Raw genomic sequence first — 19,358 nt, 5'->3', positions numbered from 1 at the left:
ACGCTTATCCGACTTTTGAAACCTTTTCAAAGGTGTGAAAAGTTAGTGACTCATTGGTTAAGGTAGTAGTTGATTCATCTGTTCAGTGAAATTATCTTGATATAACTAGCTTAGTGGAACTAAATTTTTATTTTATTCGGTATATTGTAATAATCGTTTAATTTCAGTTTAAGTAGAGCATTTTTAATCACCCTTCGAAACTCTGGACAAACAGCCGCCTAAATTGTTATGCGGCTGTTTGTTCAGAGTCCGAATTGAAATAGTGGTCTTTTAATAATTTTTTTTTAAAGGAACCAAAAAAATGATCACATGATGTAAAATTGGAACTGTGAGCAGGGTTTCGAAAGGCATCTTTGTAGCAGACGTACCGATCTGTATGTGCTTTCCAGAGAATAATGATTGTACTGGTGGTGTAGAAATGACATTTTGGATCCCCATGTGAGACCGTTTAGAGGATAATTTCATGGTACAAATTCAAATTATTATATTAGGGCCACCCGTAATTTCTTCCATATAGCCATATATGTATTATTACTGTAAATTGCATGTGTTCTCTGGTCGATTTGCCTGTTTTGCTGGACGAAAAAAACCCCAGATTCTGAGAAAAAAAACCTTGCTATCTACGCTTGAGACCGACTAACTCAGCCACGGAGTGAAAAAAGCCCACTAAAGTTCCTCGCGTCATCGACGGAATTCGAACCCGGGCCTTTTCCATCCAGTGTAGGGAGAACTGTGACGATACCACTGTGCTACCGCGCAGACAAATTTCATGGTACAGGACGATCAGGTTCAACCACATTTCATCACACGAATTGGCCTCTATTTTGAGACAAACACCGTGACAACAAAGTTAGAAGACCATGCCGGCATGACCACCATGATCTCCTAACTCATTTCCATGAAGTATGCTTAGGATGCTCTTGAGAGATGTATTGCTACCCCTCCAGTACCAACCTTACGGTTTCTTTGAGAGAGATTTAAAGGGAGTTGGAGGAAAGCGACAGTGACGAAATTACCATATCGCCAGATCCATCACTGCAGGGATAATAAAGAGTCGGTGGCACAACGACTGGTTTGATATGGCTGTTACTTGTCAATCGGGGGCCTGGTTACATTGCATTGCATCCTGATTTTGGATGTATATACATGTTTATTAACATTTCCAATTTACAATCACCTAAATTAACAATCTCTTGAAGTTTGTCTGTCCCTTTGCAGAATATCCTATATATGAAGGAGATTACTTCTGAAAGCAGGGGGAAACCTTCATGTATAAAGTTACATTTCAGACAAGCTTCCATTTCTCAATAAAAAAAAAAAAAAAAAACAAATCGAAGATAGTGCAATTTTTCTTACCTTGAACAATCTAATGACAGTCTACACATAGAGACTGGGAGCTCCATTTCTGATATCACAGATTTCAATTTATATAGTTACTGTACTAGGCAATTATCTTTGAATGACACGTGTACCTATGAAATAAAGAACAAAAATATGGATTCCCACAGTATGTTCAATTTCCCAATGATTAGAATTTCTGAAGGACAGTTTCTCCACATTAAGATCATAATGATCTGAAAAATGTGATAAGAGACCATGAAACCAATTTTTTACAAGCAGACGCTCATACTCACACACATAACATCTCTCTCTCTCTCGGAATTAATACTTTCATATTTGTTAGGATCTATTGTGCGTAGATAAAGGTGGGTGCCCCCTGAACCGATGCCTATAGGTGGTACATAAACTCATTTATTTTAAAACATCAATATATAGCGCGGAGATGACCTCTTTCCTCGTGGTTTCAATATTTCTTCATTACAGCTGGGAAACACTTCGCGCGTTCTACTTTGGCAGTGTAACAAAATACGAGTACCAAAATTTCACGTACCATTTGGTGATACGCGCCCATGAGATTGTCGATCTCTGCATTTAGCCTATAACAATACAAGAATAATACAAGCCACCAGGGAGGTTGTATGAAATGGAAAAGTACCTTTCATACAACCTCCCTTGTAACCCTACCTCCCGTTAAAGAATTTTTTAACTTAACTTTCTTTCTTTTTTGTAGTCACAGAAAATACACTTCACGTTTTTTTTGGCGATGCTTTAGAGTTGATTTCGTAAATTATAACTAGTGGCTTGTACAGCGCTCTGAAAAACTTTTCACGTCTAATACAAAAAGTGTAGTCCTCGTGAGATCGCCGTCCTCCCCACACTGGGTGGAAAAAGCCTGAATTCGAATCCTGTCGATGATGGGAGAAATTTTTATGGGTCTTTTCACAACGTGGCAGAGTTAGTCGGTCTCAGACGAGGGTAGCATGGTTTTTTTTTTCCTCTCGGAAACTTGGATTTTTCGTCCAGCAAACAGAAAATCGAACTCAGAACATAGGCAATATACACCGGGCAACATGGCCTTAGTCGCCGATACTCCTAAAATCCAATAACAACAAAAAGTTTAATAAAACCTGTATTTTATAAAAAAAACATTCGTTATTTATCTTAACCTGTTTATAATGCAATTCGTTATTTAGTAATAGTAATAGCCATATACTGCAAGGAAGTCACAGGCGTTTACTGCACTGTGGCTTGCACTATACAGGGTGTCGCAAAAATATTGGTACAAACGTTTAGGGGAGGTAGGTAACATCTAAAAGAATGTGAATCGCATAGGAACCCATAATCGGAAACGTCACGGGAAAGTAGTAGCAGAGACACAAGAAGCAGAAATGACACAAGACAGTAATTAGTGGCAAACATTTATTTGACATAATATTAACAATGGAGTACGAGATGGATGCATTTCGTGATGGTACAACAGATGCTCGAAGGTTCCACCATGAGACGCGATGCATGCGTGACACCGACGCAGCATGGATTGGCAGACACGGTCGAACACACCTGGAGTTTCTTTGACAGTAGCAGCAGCGCAGACGAGTTTCGCCACGAGATCCATTTCCGTCTCCACAGGCGATTCATACACGATAGATTTGAGGGTCCCCCACAGAAAGAAATCAAGGCTCGATAAATCAGGTGAGCGTGGGGGCCAGGCAACGGGTCCACCACGGCCAATCCATGCCCAAAACGCCTTTTCAAATGGTCACAAACACACCTTCCATAATGGGCAGGCGCCCCATCATGTTTAAACCAAATGTTGCATCTCACATTTGCTGGAACATCGTCAAGTAACCCTGGTAGAACTTGTTCAAGAAAGATCCGATATTTAGCGGAGTTCATGCGGGATGGTAACAGGTATGGGCCGGCTAAGCAGTTACCTGCCCACACATTTATTGCGAAGTGATGTTGTGCCGCATGGGGGCGCACACTGTGTAGGCCCTCTGCTAATTCATACACTAGGTGCATGTCTGCCAGCTCACAGTTCGTATATCGATGCATGCTCTTCGTGCGGCGACTACTGCTTGAATGAGTAAACCAGAAATTTTCCCTCTCGCGAACTGATGAACAGCGCCGTGTACCGACTTACGGTGACGTTTCCGGTTATGGGTTCCTATGCGATTCACATTCCTTTAGATGTTACCTACCCCCTCCCCTAAACGTTTGTACCAATATTTTTGAGACACACTGTATAATATTTTATAATCGTTGATGTCGTTTATGAAAATGAAAACCGTTATAACAGACATATCTATTTTATTTTATTACCAGATGGTTACCTTTCTAGATATTCCCAGACTAGATAATCAGCACTTCATTGTCACAATCTTCATCTAGATATGCTTCAAGGTTGCAAGATACTATTCATTTAGCTAACGGTTTACTTAATAATGAAAATAGCAATAAGAGCTTAATTGACACTTGGATGATTTGTTTATGTAAATTAACGGTTTACATAAACAAGCTACTTAAATTATAACCAAAATTTTGAATTGAAAATGTCATAGTGTTAGTAGTGGAAAATAATGTAAGAAAGCATGTTAATATATCATCATAAAAAAAACAAAAACCGCTTCTCATATATCGCCTGCCTCCCCTCCAATAGTTTATCCGAGTTCTCTTGAATTAATTCAAACTACCCACTTCCACAACAACAGATAGAAATTTGTTTCAACAAACAACCACCCACTGGCTGAAGGCAAACTTCCACACATCTGGGATTAATGTGGGATTACTACCACCCATATGCAGTACCTTGCACATTTGTCGAGATTAAACTTCAACTGCCATTTCTCAGCCCATCTGCTTAATTTTTCCAGATCGTCTTGCAGTAAACCTTGATTTCTGCAATTAACCTCCCTAAAAACCTTTGTATCAACTGAAAACTTAGACATTAAGCATGATACTCATATAACTTCGTCATTGTTAATAAATATAAAAACGTACAAGTTATTGCAAACTTGATTGCCCTTAAGGCTTCATTCTTGGACTTAAAAGATAGAATGTTGTTCTAGATGAGTGGATTCAGCAGTCTTTTTGCTGATATTTAAGCTGATATCTAAATATAAAAAACAATGGACCAAGCACTGAACCCTGGGAAACTCCACTAGTAACATTAGTCCACGATGGGCAGTATCCACTGATAATCACTCTCTCTTTTCTGTCATTCAACGATCATTTATCTACGGTAGAAGCTTGTCCTTAATGCCACACTGCTCCAATTTGTACAGCAATTTTATGCACAACAGTATCAAAAGCTTTTCGAAATCCAAGTATGTGATATAAAAAATATTTATTTTTTGCATCCAGTTCCTTCTTTATCGCATCATACAGTCCACTTAAATTGGTCAGACAAGATCTCCCCTTAATGAACCCATGCTGTGAATGCAGTATAACTGCATTCCTGTTTAGATAGTCTTGCATTACTTATTTTAAAGAGTGACTCCATTATTTTCCCTGGAACAGAAGTTTTATTATTATTATTATAAGCCATATGGTGCAAGGAAGCCTAAGGCTTATGCTGCACCAGCCAAAAAAAAAAAAAAAATCCCGAATTACCTTGAGAGAGAGAGTCAGAAATAGAAAGGAATCACCAAGAAAGAGAAGAATGATGATATCCAGCTCAGGACCCTGGGTATGCCAAGCCCATACTCACCAGATGTGAGCCCCTGGGGTTAGTCCGTGATTATTCATGTCACCCTTTGATCTGTGAACACATTTGCACGTCTACAGTCAACAAGGACCACCCCTGAATCCAGATATGCTCCCATATACGGTGTATATCCTTCTCAAGCATTACAGTTGTTGTAGGGTTTTAGGAGCACAATGTCAGTACATTGCGTGTGTTCAGTAGTCGATTTTCTGTTTGCTAGACTGAAAACCCGAGTTTCCGAGAGAAAAAACCATGCTACCCTCGCCTAACTAATACACGTCGTGAAAAAGGCCCATTAAAATTCCTCACATCTTGTACAGGATTCGAACTCGGGTCTTTTCTAAGCGGGGTGGGGAGGACAGCAATTCTACAAACTGTGCTACACATGAAGGCGCGCATTACAGAGCTGCATATAAGCATTTAAAATTATGCACATAGTTATTTGCCTAAAAGTGGTCGAATCAACAGTAAATTACTGGAATTCGTAATAATTTATTTTTGAATAGGGCAGATAATAATAAAAAGTAATGGAATCTTTTGTTGTTCTGCTGTGTATTTAGCATTATCATTAGTAGAGGCAAACGATGCAAGAAAGCAAGCTTATGCAGCATCAGCCAAAAAAAAAAAAAAAAAAAAACCTCTCCCATTTCATCCCTCCGTTCGTTCCGAATACCTGTCCAACTCAGCCTTAAATTTATTTAGGCTATCAACTTCCACAACAAAAGATAGAAGTCTGTTCCACCAATCAACTACCCGCTGGCTAAAGACAAAAATTTTAGTACTGTATTTTATCTATTTTTTTGTTAAATAATATTAAGATGCCACATTTTAGCAATGGTTGTAACTACATTATTTAAGGAAGTCACCATCATGCTTTATGCACAGCCTTGTTCGTTCTAAACAGAATAAACCATCTCTTAAATATAATACTTGATCGTATCCTCATATTGATGAATTATTGTAATTTCTTTTCTTGTAACCACTTGCAGCAACATGTGCATAGTTTTAAATGCTCAAAGCGCTGTAAAGCTTGAATGGGACACGTATTGATATAACCGTTTTACACTCAAAACCACCTAATTTACCTTCTGGATTCCGGCTTTCGTTAAAGAAATATACCTCGTATATCGAATATTGAAATTATACTGGGTGAACATTTTACTAAGTAAACCTACCTAATAGTGAGTTGGTCTCCCCGTGAAACAGCCTGTATTTGCTGTGACACGGACTCAACAAGATGTCGAATATGCTCGTCCACTTTGACTTAATTGATTTTCACAGTTGTAAATTGTGTAGTTGCAGAACTATACTCCAAAGTGCTTGTTTCGATAGGTACTCAACTGGATTGAGGTCTGGTGACTGGGTAGACATCACAGGCTCAAATCACTCTTATGTTCTCCTGGAACTAGTTCTACACAATTCGGGCATTGTAACATGATGCATTATCCTTCTGGAATAATCCATTCACAGATGGACGCACTACATCCACGAAGGGTTGTGCATAGTGCGAAATTTTTAGATGCCCTGCTGCATGTTACTACAACTGCAAATTGCTCTAAAATACACCCTCTTCCTTAAATTTTTATCGACTTAAAGAGCGCCTTTGATGTGCAAAGTATTATGACACGTTTCAGAGAAGCATGCTACTCCATAAACAGCTACACCATCTGGGATTATTTTAATGATAGAAATATCATTGAAATTCAAAACCATAATAGAAACTTCAATGAGTGACGCCCAAAATCACTCGTGATTGCCCTTAAGGCTTCATTCTTGGACCTAAAAGATAGAATGTTGTTCTAAATGAGTGGATTCAGCAGTCTTCTGCTGATATTTAAGCTTGCTTTTTGCAGATGTTGTGCGAGGTAACAGCCATGCAGAAATTGAAATACGTCAAACCACGTCCTGACCGAGCTTACAGATTGTGGCATCCTACACAAATTAACCATCTCCAGCGACAAGTAGGATGATGCTGATTAAAGGACATCTGGACTTTCACTGCCATCCCAATGTGAAATTGTCACAAAACACTTACCACTGCACGTAAATATCTTGAAGTTTTTAGAAAACTTTTCCTTTAACAACTATATACAGTACAACTGGAAAAAAATTTTAAAAATAGACATTTTTGCCATGTTATCAAGAATCACCAAACGAAACTTTGGCCTGAAATTTAAGACTTTCCTGTTACTGCATATACGTTCCCATTGCAACGTATGGGGTCTTCATTTAGTTTCAGAGAGAGAGAGAATAAAGAAACCATAATCAAACGCCCTGATCCAATGCAAAAATGTCCTATTCTGTATTAATTGAGCATAACTGCTCGCCAGGACAAGTAAAGCTGACATAATAGGGCTTACGGAAACGTGGTGCCACCCGGAGATAGGGGATGACTAGTTTCAGTACCGTATGTATAATGTACTTAGGGAAGATAGAAAGAGTGGTGGAGTCATGTTTCTTATCAAAAGCAGCCTGAGCGCGACGAAAGCCTTCCTGGATTCAGACGTTTCACATGCTGATATAGAATCTGCATGGTGTGAGATAGTTGGAAGCAAAGGTATAATGAGAGTGGCAGTAATCTAGAGGCCAGGTGATTGTGAAGGTTATGATAAGAGCCTCTACATGCAAATGGAATGGGCAAGTAAGCGTGAATGTCTTATTATGGGTGATTTTAATTTGCCTCTAATGGATTGAAGCAAATGGGAGGGAAACTCCACATGGGGGACGAAATTTTTAAATCAACTAGATGATTGCTATTTGTATCAACATGTCAGGGAAAGTACTAGGGAAAACAATACTCTAGACCTCATAATCACCCATGAACCAGACGACATAATAGGGCTGACAGTACAGGAACCAGTAGCAGAAAGTGATCACGGAGTTCTACGGGGGATGATGAAGAGAGAGGTAGCAGTAGTTAAAGGCAAAGGAATGGATTATAACTTCAGGAAAGGAAATTACGACTGCTTAAGGTGCTATATGGCCTCTATTAACTGGGTAGATATCTCACAGAGAGCGAATACAATTGAATTATGGTATACCTTTAAATTTAAAATATTAATCATAGAAGCCTTGAATGCTTATATGCCATTAAAAAAAATACTCCACGAGGAGGTTGCCAGATTACTTGAGCAGAAAAATACAGCATGGAAAAGTTACAGAGCAATAAAAAGTACTGAAGCCTACAATTGTGCTGCCACTTTATTAGGTACACCCTGCTGTGTACACAAATGGTTGGTCCCACAACCATGGTTTGTTGCAAGTCACATGACCACATTTGTGGATATAAATGCAGCAGAACCTTACTAGTATCAGTTAAGCGTACAAACCGTAGCAAGAACGGGGAAAAGGAGTGATCTAACGAACTTCGAATGCGGCATGGCAGTAGGTGCAAGACGTGCTGGACAAAGTATCTCTGAAACGACAGCTCTCCTGAACTTTTCACGCACCAGTTTCAAGGGTGTATCGAGAATGGTGCAACAAAAAGAAAACATCCTCTCAACGGCACTCCTGTGGAAGAAAATCGCTTGTTGATGAGAGAGGTCAGAGGAGGATGGCTAGAATTGTGCAAGCAAACAGACGGGCCACAATGTCGCACATCACGTCAAAATACAACCTTGTTGCGCAGAACAAAATATCGCAACGGACCACTAGTCGCACTTTGTCGCGAATGGGCTACAACAGCCGACGGCCACATCGTGTACCTTTGTTATCAATGAAGAACAAGAGAGCATGCCTCCTGTGGGCACAGCAACACCAGCACTGAACTATCGAGAATTCATGTTGATGGAAGGCTCAGAATTTGGCGAAAACAACATGAATCGATGGACCCGTCATGTCTGACGACTGCTGTGCAAGGTGATGGGGGCAGTATTATGGTGTGGGGAATGTTTTCTTGGCACACGTTGGGTCCATTAATACACATCTGAATGCCACATTGTACCTAAACATCGTTGCTGACCAAGTGCATCCGTTCATGTTGACAGTTTATCCTCACTCAGATGGTTACTTCCAGCAGGATAATTCACCGGAGCACAACCCCCGAATCACTATGGAATGGTTCCAGGAACATGACAATGACTTTTCTTTGCTGCAGTGGCCCGCTCAGTACCTGGATCTCAATCCTATTGAACATCTTTGGGATGAGCTGGAAAGGGCTGATTGCTGCAGACCTACACCTCCGTCGAATCTCAAGGAACTGCGCAACTAGACGAATTCAGGCTGTTTTGAAAGCTCAACATGCTACTAGGTAGGTGTAACTAATAAAGTGGCAGCACAGTGTATAACAGCTACAAATTGCTCCATAATAGTGCCACAGAAAAGGTTAGGCTGGCAAAGGCGGTTTATGAGAAATCGCTGGCAAAGAGGGGGGGGATAAGGAATTCTTCACATATATAAATGCAAAGAGAACAACAAACCAGATTGGACCCTTATGTAATGGAAGTGAGACAGTATTAGATACCCCAGCTGAAGTTGCAGATGAACTCAACAGTTACTTTGCATTGATATTTACAGAAGAAAAACCCTTCACGTCAATGAGAAATTATGGGAGTGAAGTTGAAAAAAATGTAATTAATGATGTTGAAATTTCACGTTTATTTAATAAAAACTTTTGCACCTACAGGCCAGTAAGGCTCCTGGGGTTGATGGCATATACCCTATAATCTTAAGGGAGGCAGCAAGTGAGTGCATTGAACCATTTAGGCTAATTATGCGAGCATCACTGGACTTGGAGTGATTCCATTGGATTAGAAAAGTGCTAATGTATCCCCAATACATAAGGACGGTTCTAAGAGTGAAGTCGGAAATTACCGGCCGGTTAGTCTAACTTCAGTAGTAGGGAAAATCATGGAGACAATGATCAAAGTTGAAATTCAGGATCATTTAGATTGAAATGGAATTCTGAAGGATACTCAGCATGGTTTTGTAAAGGGAAAATCATGTTTTAACTAATCTGGTTAGCTATTTTGACAGGGTCACTCAGGATCTGGATTTTGGGAATAATTTCGACATTATTTGGATTTCAGCAAAGCATTTGACTCAGTCCCACATGAGCAGTTACTTTATAAGCTGGAACAGGTTGGAATCGCAGGGAAAAATCTTTCGATGGATAGCTGAATGGTTCCAGGGCAGGAGGCAGAGGGTTGTGATAAATGGTTATTCCTCAGATTGGGTTGATGTAAGAAGTGGGGTTCCCCAGGGATCAATATTGGGACCACAGTTGTTTTGATTTTCATAAATGACATTGATGAAGGGATAGAGGACGTGATGTCTAAATTTGCAGATGATGTAAAGATTGGTAGAGTAGTTAATGATCGCCGCCAAACAGAGCTTTTTCAGAATGACCTAAATAGACTTCAGGGATGGTCAGAAAAATGGCAGCTAGGCTTTAATCCAGCAAAGTGTAAGGTATTACACTTGGTGAACAGTAACCCCAAAATTGCAGAGTTGAACTAAAGCTGGTAGTGGAGGAAAGGGACTTGGGTGTTATGATACTGTCAGACTTTAAGTTCTCTGACCATTGTAGACAGGTTGCAAAGAAAGGCCATGGGGTCCTATCAATGATGTATCGAACAATTGCTAGTAGAGATAAGGACATCATAATCCCATTGTATAAGGCTATTGTTAGACCACACTTGGAATACCGTGTTCAGGTATGGAGCCTGGTGAGATTGGCAAAAGGGCGTCCATATGAGTATTATTATTATTAGCTATATGGTGCAAGGAAGCCTGAGGCTTATGTTGCACCAGCCAAAAAAAAATTCTCAAGTTACACTGAGAGAGAGAGAGAGAGAGAAAAGTAAAAGGAAATCACCAAGAAAGAGAAGAATGATATCTAGCTCAGGACCCTGGGTGTGCCAAGCCCATACTCACCAGATGTGAGCCCCTGAGGATATTAAAGACTTTGAATATGTGGGTTGCACAGCTTGGAGACTTGATTGAGGTGTTTAAGGCTCTGAGGGACAAAACCAAAACAAATGAGAACGAAATTTTCACGGTTATAAATGATTCCAGAATGAGGGACCATAATTTCAAGTTACAGAGGAAGATGTTTAGACTGGATTATAGGAAGTTTTATTTTAGCCAGCGAGTTATAAATTACTGGAATAAGTTGCCTACATGGGTGGTAGAGGCTGACAGTTTGTGGAAATTCAAAGGTCAGCTGGATAATTTACCTACAGGAGGAGAGTAACGCTTAGGTTGTCCATTTTTTTTTCTCTTATTTTCTTATTTATTAATTTTTTTATTATTTTATTCTTATTTTATTTTATTTATTTTTTTGTTATTTTATTATTTATTTTTTTTTTTGGTTAGTGCAGCATAAGCCATAGGCTTCCTTGCACCATGTGGCCATTGCTAATACAGAACTGTTTCAACTGCTACACGTCAACTTATAACTGTAAAATTGCCTAGAAAATTAATAAATAAATAAATTCTGTTTATATCCCAGGACAACCACATGGTCAGAGTAGCTACCAAGATTGAAAGAATACAAGAAACAACACTATTTAGCAGTACGGGCTTGAAACCTGGGCTCTCAAAGTACTTATGCACCTTCGTGCCTTACCACTCGGCTACGGCAGCCATTCTGGAAATTGTTTTTGTGGGCTAAATAAACTATACAATATGAAAAGGGGGGGGGAAGTCTTGTCTGACCAATTTGATTGGATACTATGATATGGTCACAAAGGAACTGGATGCAAAAAATAATTTTGATATCATATACTTGGATTTCAGGAAAGCTTTTGATACTGTTGCACATGGAAAGCTATTGTACAAATTGGAGCAGTATGGCATTAAGGACAAGTTGCTACAATAGATAAAAGGATAGTTGAGTGGGAGAAGACAGAGTGGTGGTCAATGGACACTGCTCTTTGTGGAATAATGTTATTAGTGGAGTCCCCCAGGGTTCGGTGTTGGGCCCATTGTTGTTTTCTGTATTTATCAATGATATTGATGAAGGTATATCAGGCTTAATGTCCAAGTTTGCAGATGATACAAAGGTTGGTATGGTTGTTAATGACAGTATGCTACTGTAACAGGATCTAGAAAAGTTGAGCAGATGGGCTGAGAGGTAGCAACTGAATTTTAACATTGACAAATGCAAAATACTGCATATGGGTAGCAGTAATCCCAGAGTAACATACCAAATGTGCAGTACTACACTCAGAGTAGTGGAGAATGAAAAAACCTGGGGGTAATTGTGCAGTTATGAAGTTTTTTGAGCAGTGCAGACAGGCTGCCAGAGCAGGTCATTGGGTTTTGTCAATGATATACAGGAATTTTGCTAGTAGGGATAAGGAAGTAATTATCCCCTTGTATAAAGAAATGGTCAGGCCACACCTTGAGTATTGCATACTGGTCTGGAGGCCTCATTTTAGGATGCAGAGTTGCTGGAGTGGGTGCAGAGAAGGGCAACAAGATTGGTGAGAGGAACAGAGGGGTCCCCTTTCAAAGAAAGGCTTAATTAATTTCCAAAAATTTTAGCATCTGAAGACTAGTCACCTGTGAGGTGATCTGAGTGAGGTGTATAAGGCCTTGAATGGATTGAGCAGGCTCAGTGCTGATGGGATTCTTCCTTTTGGTTGGATTACAAACCTGAAGGGGCATAAACTCAAACTGAGTTTATGCCCCTTCAGGGGCATAAACTCAGTTTGAGTTTATGCCCCTTCAGGTTTGTAATCCAATTGTCGAATAGATGTGTGGAAATTTGCCTTTATCTAGCTGGTAGTTGATTGCTGGAACAAACTTCTATCTGCTGTTGTAGAAGTTTATAGCATATAGGTTAGAGCAAAAGCATCATTTTTTTTTTTTTTTAACAGTAGTCTTGTCCACTGGTGAAGTATTACTTATTCTATCTCAAATAAGTAATACTTCAATAAGTATACTACTTCGTATAATACCATGGCAACTCGTTGTGAAGGCATTCACAATATGAGATATAACCAAAACGATGCCAATTTAATTTAATTACTTTGGTAGATGGCTATGTTAAAATGATGCCTTTGCACTAACCTATATGTTAGTCATTCTACCTCGTAGCTTGAGGCCTTTGCCCTTAAATGTTTTATAGAAGTTGATAGCTTAAATAAATTCAAGTAGTGGACAAATGTTTGGAGCGAATGGATGGGTGAATTGGGAAGGGTTTTTTTGGCTGATGCTGTATAATAAGCTTGCTTTCTTGCATCATATGCCTCTGCTAATGCTAACTGCTGTGCCTTTGTTTCACAGGTGGAACTTGATGCATAGTGGCTCCACAGGCTCGTTATGTAATAGCCACACCTCGTACATCCAGATATGGAGGTCACACTTAGTACTTTCACTGCTGGCTTTCCTAATGAACTTTTTTACATGGCATTGAAAATGAGAGAATTGAGTAAATTAGGGAGGACAGAGACATTTTTGGACTTTCTTCTCACTGTGGTTGAATTAGCTGTTGGAAAAGGTTGCTTGATAGAATATGCATTTTACTTCCATAAAATCAGAATAAAATGGTTTTAGAAGGCATCGTTTTAGTTGTATTTCATATTGTGGTTGCCTTCACAATATGAGATACAACTAAAACAATGCCTTCTATACTACTTAAGTAGTTCAAATTTATGGGTTAACTATGGTGTATTTACACCAATATTATATAGTTAAATACCAAAACCCATAAGAATTATGCCTTGTGCATTTCATTTTCAAATTACATTTTTACCAACACCCTTTGGCATCTCGCATATTGTGGATATAACTTCGCAACTGTGATGGCATGTTACATTACCTGCCTGCCCACTGATGATGAAGCCCAATAGCCTCGAAACAATCGTCTGGGTGGTGGTGGCGGCATCCTCTGAAAATAAATAACAGTAGTCCTCTCTACTAGAGAAGCATTATTTATTTGAAGTAGTGCAATATTGCTACCTCGTTGTGAAGGCAACCACAATATGAGATACAACTAAAACAATGTCTTCCATACTACTTATGTAGTTCACATTTATGGGTTAACTATGGTGTATTTACACCAATATTATATAGTTAAATACCAAAACCCATAAGAACTATGCCTTGTGCATTTCATTTTCAAATTTATTTTATTGCAACAGTCGTTATTTAATAGCCACACCTTGTAGTATTCCATGTGCAGTTTCACATTTGCATTACACAGCATAATACACTTGTAGAGTTGTACAAGCAATTGTTCAATAAAGAATTGAGAGGACACTGTACAGAGAACTCTATTTGCCTAAATCATAACCTCCTAAACCCCTTTCTTCTTTCCTTTTTTGGGTTTGTTATTTGCAGCATTAAAACACAATTTTCACTTACCTGACTGTTCCTGAAGCCTATCGAAGCTGTCCTAAAGAAGCACTACATGGTACTTGTCATTCAAATACCATGCAATGCTTCTTCAGGGCAACCATTAATTATAACACTTTGCTCCTGTTGTGTAGCCATCTTGTAATCAGTCTTATGATCTTGCTGGTGATTCCAGCAATTTACCATACAGGACTGAGTCAAATTTTCCTAAAGTCCAAATAAATAATGTCAAAATTTTATACATAAAATTCATGAGTGATACTGCCGTAATAGTTTGTTGAGTTAAACATGATTTTCCTTTTACAAACTGTGCTGCATTTATATGAGAAAACCATTTCTATCTAGTTAACCATGTTTTGCATTCTCAATCATTGCCCCTATGATTTTTTGTAACACTGATGTTCTATAGTTAGCTACTTCATTCTTAGAACCATCGTTATGGATTGGCAATACGCTGGCACTCCTCCAATCCAAGGAAATCATCCCCCTCGCAATTAATCTTAGTTTGATGCACTCCCCCTACTTTTCCCAAAATAACTGGGTATATGCAATCTATTTTAGGGATTATTTATTTGCATTCTGGATCAAAAGTTTTTCTAGTGAACAAATAATAGTAAATTGGATGAGCAATCATCTCTAATGCTTTTCAAAATCATCATGTGTGCAATCTTTGGCAAAAGTACTGTTGGATTGGCAATCGCTGTTCTGGAGATGTATGTAATGTCACTCATATGATGTACATTATTATCAATAATGATGATCTGATTGATTGATAAACTGTCAATAGTGAATCAGACATATCCAATTATCCAAGAATAATGTATTTCTGCATTTCACTCGTAAAACTGAATTTTTATGTACCTTAAAATGATTCCAAAATGTTTGATACAGTACAATAAATGTCAGTGTTATGGCAAACTAAATTAATACATATACTTTATTTTAGGAACTAATAGACAATATCTGAGGATTAACAATTTATTATAAAAATATATTTTTTTTTATTTTTTTCAATTTTCATATTTAATTTTCTTCATGTAGGCCTGTTGTGTTGGGAAAATAATTTCTCATAAGAATTTCAATAAAAATATTTAATTTTCCTAAAAAATAGTCAAACAAAAGCAGCAAAATAATTTTCAAAAACATAAAAATTATTACATTTAATTTCTGCATAATAAATTTAATAATCCTTATTACATTTGCTGTGTTGGCTTAAATTGTATCAAACACTATGCTAGTTTAATAATAAGCCTTATTCCACAAATGTTTCATTCACATTTTATAACTGTATATAGAAATGTTTTGGTCTTATTTCAACAAGTGTAATGAATGCCTATTGTTGCCAACTGGATGGCTTGTAATAAACCACAAATACACTAAATAGCATACACTAAATAGCAGCATATGTTAACCACTAATCACAACCAAATCTCAGTGTATTTAATGGCACAGATGAAGTGAGGAACTAAACTGCCTTTTTAGCAAACTTGTTCAACATTCAATTAAAATACAAAAAATGTGAGACACTGAATTTTTCTTGAATTAATTACACACTGTAGTGACTAAAAGATATATTGTGAGTGAATTATGGATTTTTTGATACTACACATGAACCATAGATAACAATGCACAAATTAAGCAAGTTTTCAGACAAATGAGTGGGGTGAGTGAGTGGTTGAGTTTTATTGGCGCATCAGCAACTAAGGCTATAATGCGCCAAAACCTAATGAGTGGGGAGAATATAGTAAATATGAACATATTTCCAATTGCACATAATAAACAATATCTGAAGAATTAATGTTCATATTGTATCACTAGATATGGTGATGTTTTATTCAGTAGTGGGAATATAACAGCCAGGTGAACATAAACTGATATAACAACTTATCAGGCATAATCAAAATAATCACTAGTTCAGTTTTCTACGAAAGAAAAATATGACTGTGGAAAGTAGTCAAGATAAAACTGTTAATCGATTCCAAAGGCAAAACTAGCAGGTTTGCCACCGTGTTGTGGGGGGGGGATGTCAGAAGACAAATGGGAGCAGTTCATGAGTCTCTTCGGTGAGGGGGACTCATATTTTGTAGTTTCACCAATGAGAGGTCAAATGTAGTGATGCATTTGAGTCATTGAGATAGAAGTGATACCACATCAAATCCAGTAATACCTAAATAAACTCTAGCAAGAAAATAAACTCAGTTACAAAATGGGCAAGGTTATGATAAAAATAATATCCAATTTTATGAAAGCAGACCCAATACTGCTAGTACTAAAGTAGGTTCCTAGTAGTAGATGAATATTTTGGCAAGAGGCCATTGCCAGACAATAACCCAGCAGGCTTATCAGCCTCCCACTATCTGAGACACTTCCACCTGGAGCTGATCTAGCCTGGCCACACATGGAAAAGCTTGAACAGACTTTGGAACCTTACTGAAAGATTGAAATTTGATCTGACCTCCAGGAACTACTCAGATGGTCCCATAGAATCTGATTGCAGTGCTATCCAAACTATGGAACATTTACTGGACTGTCCTTTGCCTGGTACACCGTGCTCCATAGAGGACCCTGCTTCATATTCTGAAAAAGCTGTGTAACATGCATGCTACTGGACATACATTTAACATATAAACCCATATATTAAAAATAGGTAAAAATAACTGAACATTTTCGTACCTGTTTATATATGCTTTATATTTTGCTAGCCTGCAATATCTGAATTTGTTTCAACTTTAAAAAAAAATCTTTCCTTTACACGTGGTTAACCATTATTTATTATTGTTACTGTTTGACTACCATGTGACCTGCATGTCTATGGATGTCTTTTCTGCTTCTGATTCAAAATAAATAAGCAGTTCCCAAAGTAGGTTCAGTTCAGTTTCAAAAAGATTTTCGGATTTGTAGTGGAGGAGGAAAAACCAAGACTTTCTAGGGCCTGTACCATTGTAGGTTATATATATATATTGGTAAATAAGTAAGGATTTTGTTGTATATGAATAACATTTGTATATATTTTTTAAAATCAGCAAATGAATTTTGTTTGAGTGACAAATTAATTTTTTTGTTTAAACAATTACCCAATAATTTTAAGTATAAATAAGAAATGATACAGTATCTAATAAGAGAACCACTTTACCGAGTGTAATTTTAACTTATATTTATTATATTTCATCATCATCCACTAATTTCAGTCTTGGGACGGGTCACTTCGTCTGATGGAGCAGTCTCCACTTTTGTCTTTTCCAGTTCGTTCAGTCTTCCCTTGCTCGTCCATCATTGGATTTCTTGGGATATGTTTACTTTACAGGTCCAGGGGCCACCCCGTGGAGGTGAGAGTGGAATTGGGATGGAGAGGCTTAGTGAACCCATTAGTGGATTCATGTATTCTGCTTGCACATCCCCTTGGCCCCTTTATTATATTTAGGAAACTAAAAAAAATAACAAATATTTTTCTCAGTTTTCTTACCACAGTTTCTCTTAAACTGTGGTAAGAAAACTGATAAGCTACTAACTTATACGCTACCTACAACAGTTTTCTGCCTATAGGCAGAATGTAAGTTAGTGGCTTATCAGTTTCTGTCTTCCAATTTTTTTTTACTGCCATCGAAGATCTTGAAGAAATCGTAACATATGGTAGTGCGGTAACATAAGTGGTGTTACAATCTCTTTTGTTTAGTTTCTAAATTTAATAAATATTTATATAATAATAATATAAATATATGCATGCAGTGAAGTGTTTCTCTTATTCTGCTTAGTGAACCAGTGTGATTTACTTATGACCTTCAATTCTCACATCAGAAATGATGTAGCATACATTATTTTTATATAATTTATTGCCATAATGCGTAATTTGAAAAATTAACCCACTGGCAGGTACATATAGTCTTTCTGACCACTTGGATATTTTAGCTCCTTTGCTCTATGAAACAAAACAGTAACTTAATACTTTTCAAGAAAAGTTTGACCTATTTTCTCTATTAAGAATTTAAGAAATCCATATGAAGTAGAGTTGAAATGGCCCCCCATGTGCCTATGATCTTTCCCCACCTCAAGTGGGTTAAGTTGGCTCAGCTAAAATAATTATATGTATCCAAATGCAAAAGTCTAATATATGGAAACCTGCAGCTCAAGATATAATACTTAGAGAAGATAAATATGACAGTTGGCACTGGCATGCTTGAAAAGAGAGAGCATTTTCTGCACAAGTAAGGTTTTCTTTCGCAATTAACTGATTAAGACATGCAAGAATGAGCCTGAAAAGTTTGGAGTGATGTAGCAAGAATCTGTTTTTGTGTGTTAGGAATTTCTACACATTGTAAATAAGGGATGCCTGTAGTATGCTTTTTTTGCGCATAAATTTTCATAGTGGTTAAATATAACATTTTCAAAGCTGATCCATATATATTCACTTTCAATTATATTAATTTTTACATTATTTTGCTAAAGCAAATCTTTGAAAATCAATCATTAGATACATAGCACTTGGTCATCATAAAGACAAATTCATTTCTTTCATCTTTCAATTGATCTGCAAATAAAAAAAAAAAAAAAAATTTTTTTTAAATAGAAATACACTCTTTGTAAACAGAAATATACTCTTTTTAAATAGAATCTCCCTTTGTAAATAGTTTTAAAGAATGTAAGTGAATGCTATTCCTTATGACTTATCACAATTTAAATATTTTGAAGTATATAAAACTTAAATATGAAATCATGAGAGATGATAACTTTCCAAATATTATAATTAAGAGTCTAAACTCAGAGTTCAAAATTATGATAAGTTACATATTTTGGACCATGGTGAGTTACATTAGTTTTCCTTACAGTCTGCAAAAAGAAAATTAATTCAAGACTTCTGAGTTAGTTCACATGGCTTATCATGATTTATGTCTGTAAAAGAGCTTTGTTTTCATGGGCTTATCTACATGTTGTACAGTCTCAAACACCTGGAATAATTCATGGAGGAAAGGGGGGAGATGGAATCAGTATCCTTTGGATATGTACATATATT

At 37.4% G+C, this 19,358-nt stretch overlaps 1 protein-coding gene across 1 annotated transcript in view; it reads right to left on the bottom strand.

Annotated features, from left to right (window-relative positions):
• Positions 1 to 16,081: 16,081 nt before the first annotated feature.
• The window catches only part of LOC150079608 (carbonyl reductase [NADPH] 1-like), a 52,809-nt gene continuing 49,532 nt past the window's right edge, over positions 16,082 to 19,358 (bottom strand). Inside the window, exon 9 of the mRNA XM_090383989.1 lies at positions 16,082 to 18,875. The gene's annotated coding sequence lies outside the window, so the exon portion shown is untranslated. The remainder of the gene's footprint in view (positions 18,876 to 19,358) is intronic.

Source organism: Mastigoproctus giganteus, chromosome 10 (genome assembly GCF_048544385.1).
Source record: "Mastigoproctus giganteus isolate SK-2022 chromosome 10, ASM4854438v1, whole genome shotgun sequence".
In the NCBI taxonomy this organism is placed as follows: Eukaryota; Metazoa; Arthropoda; class Arachnida; order Uropygi; family Thelyphonidae; genus Mastigoproctus; species Mastigoproctus giganteus.
This window is presented reverse-complemented; position numbering and strand designations above follow the sequence as displayed.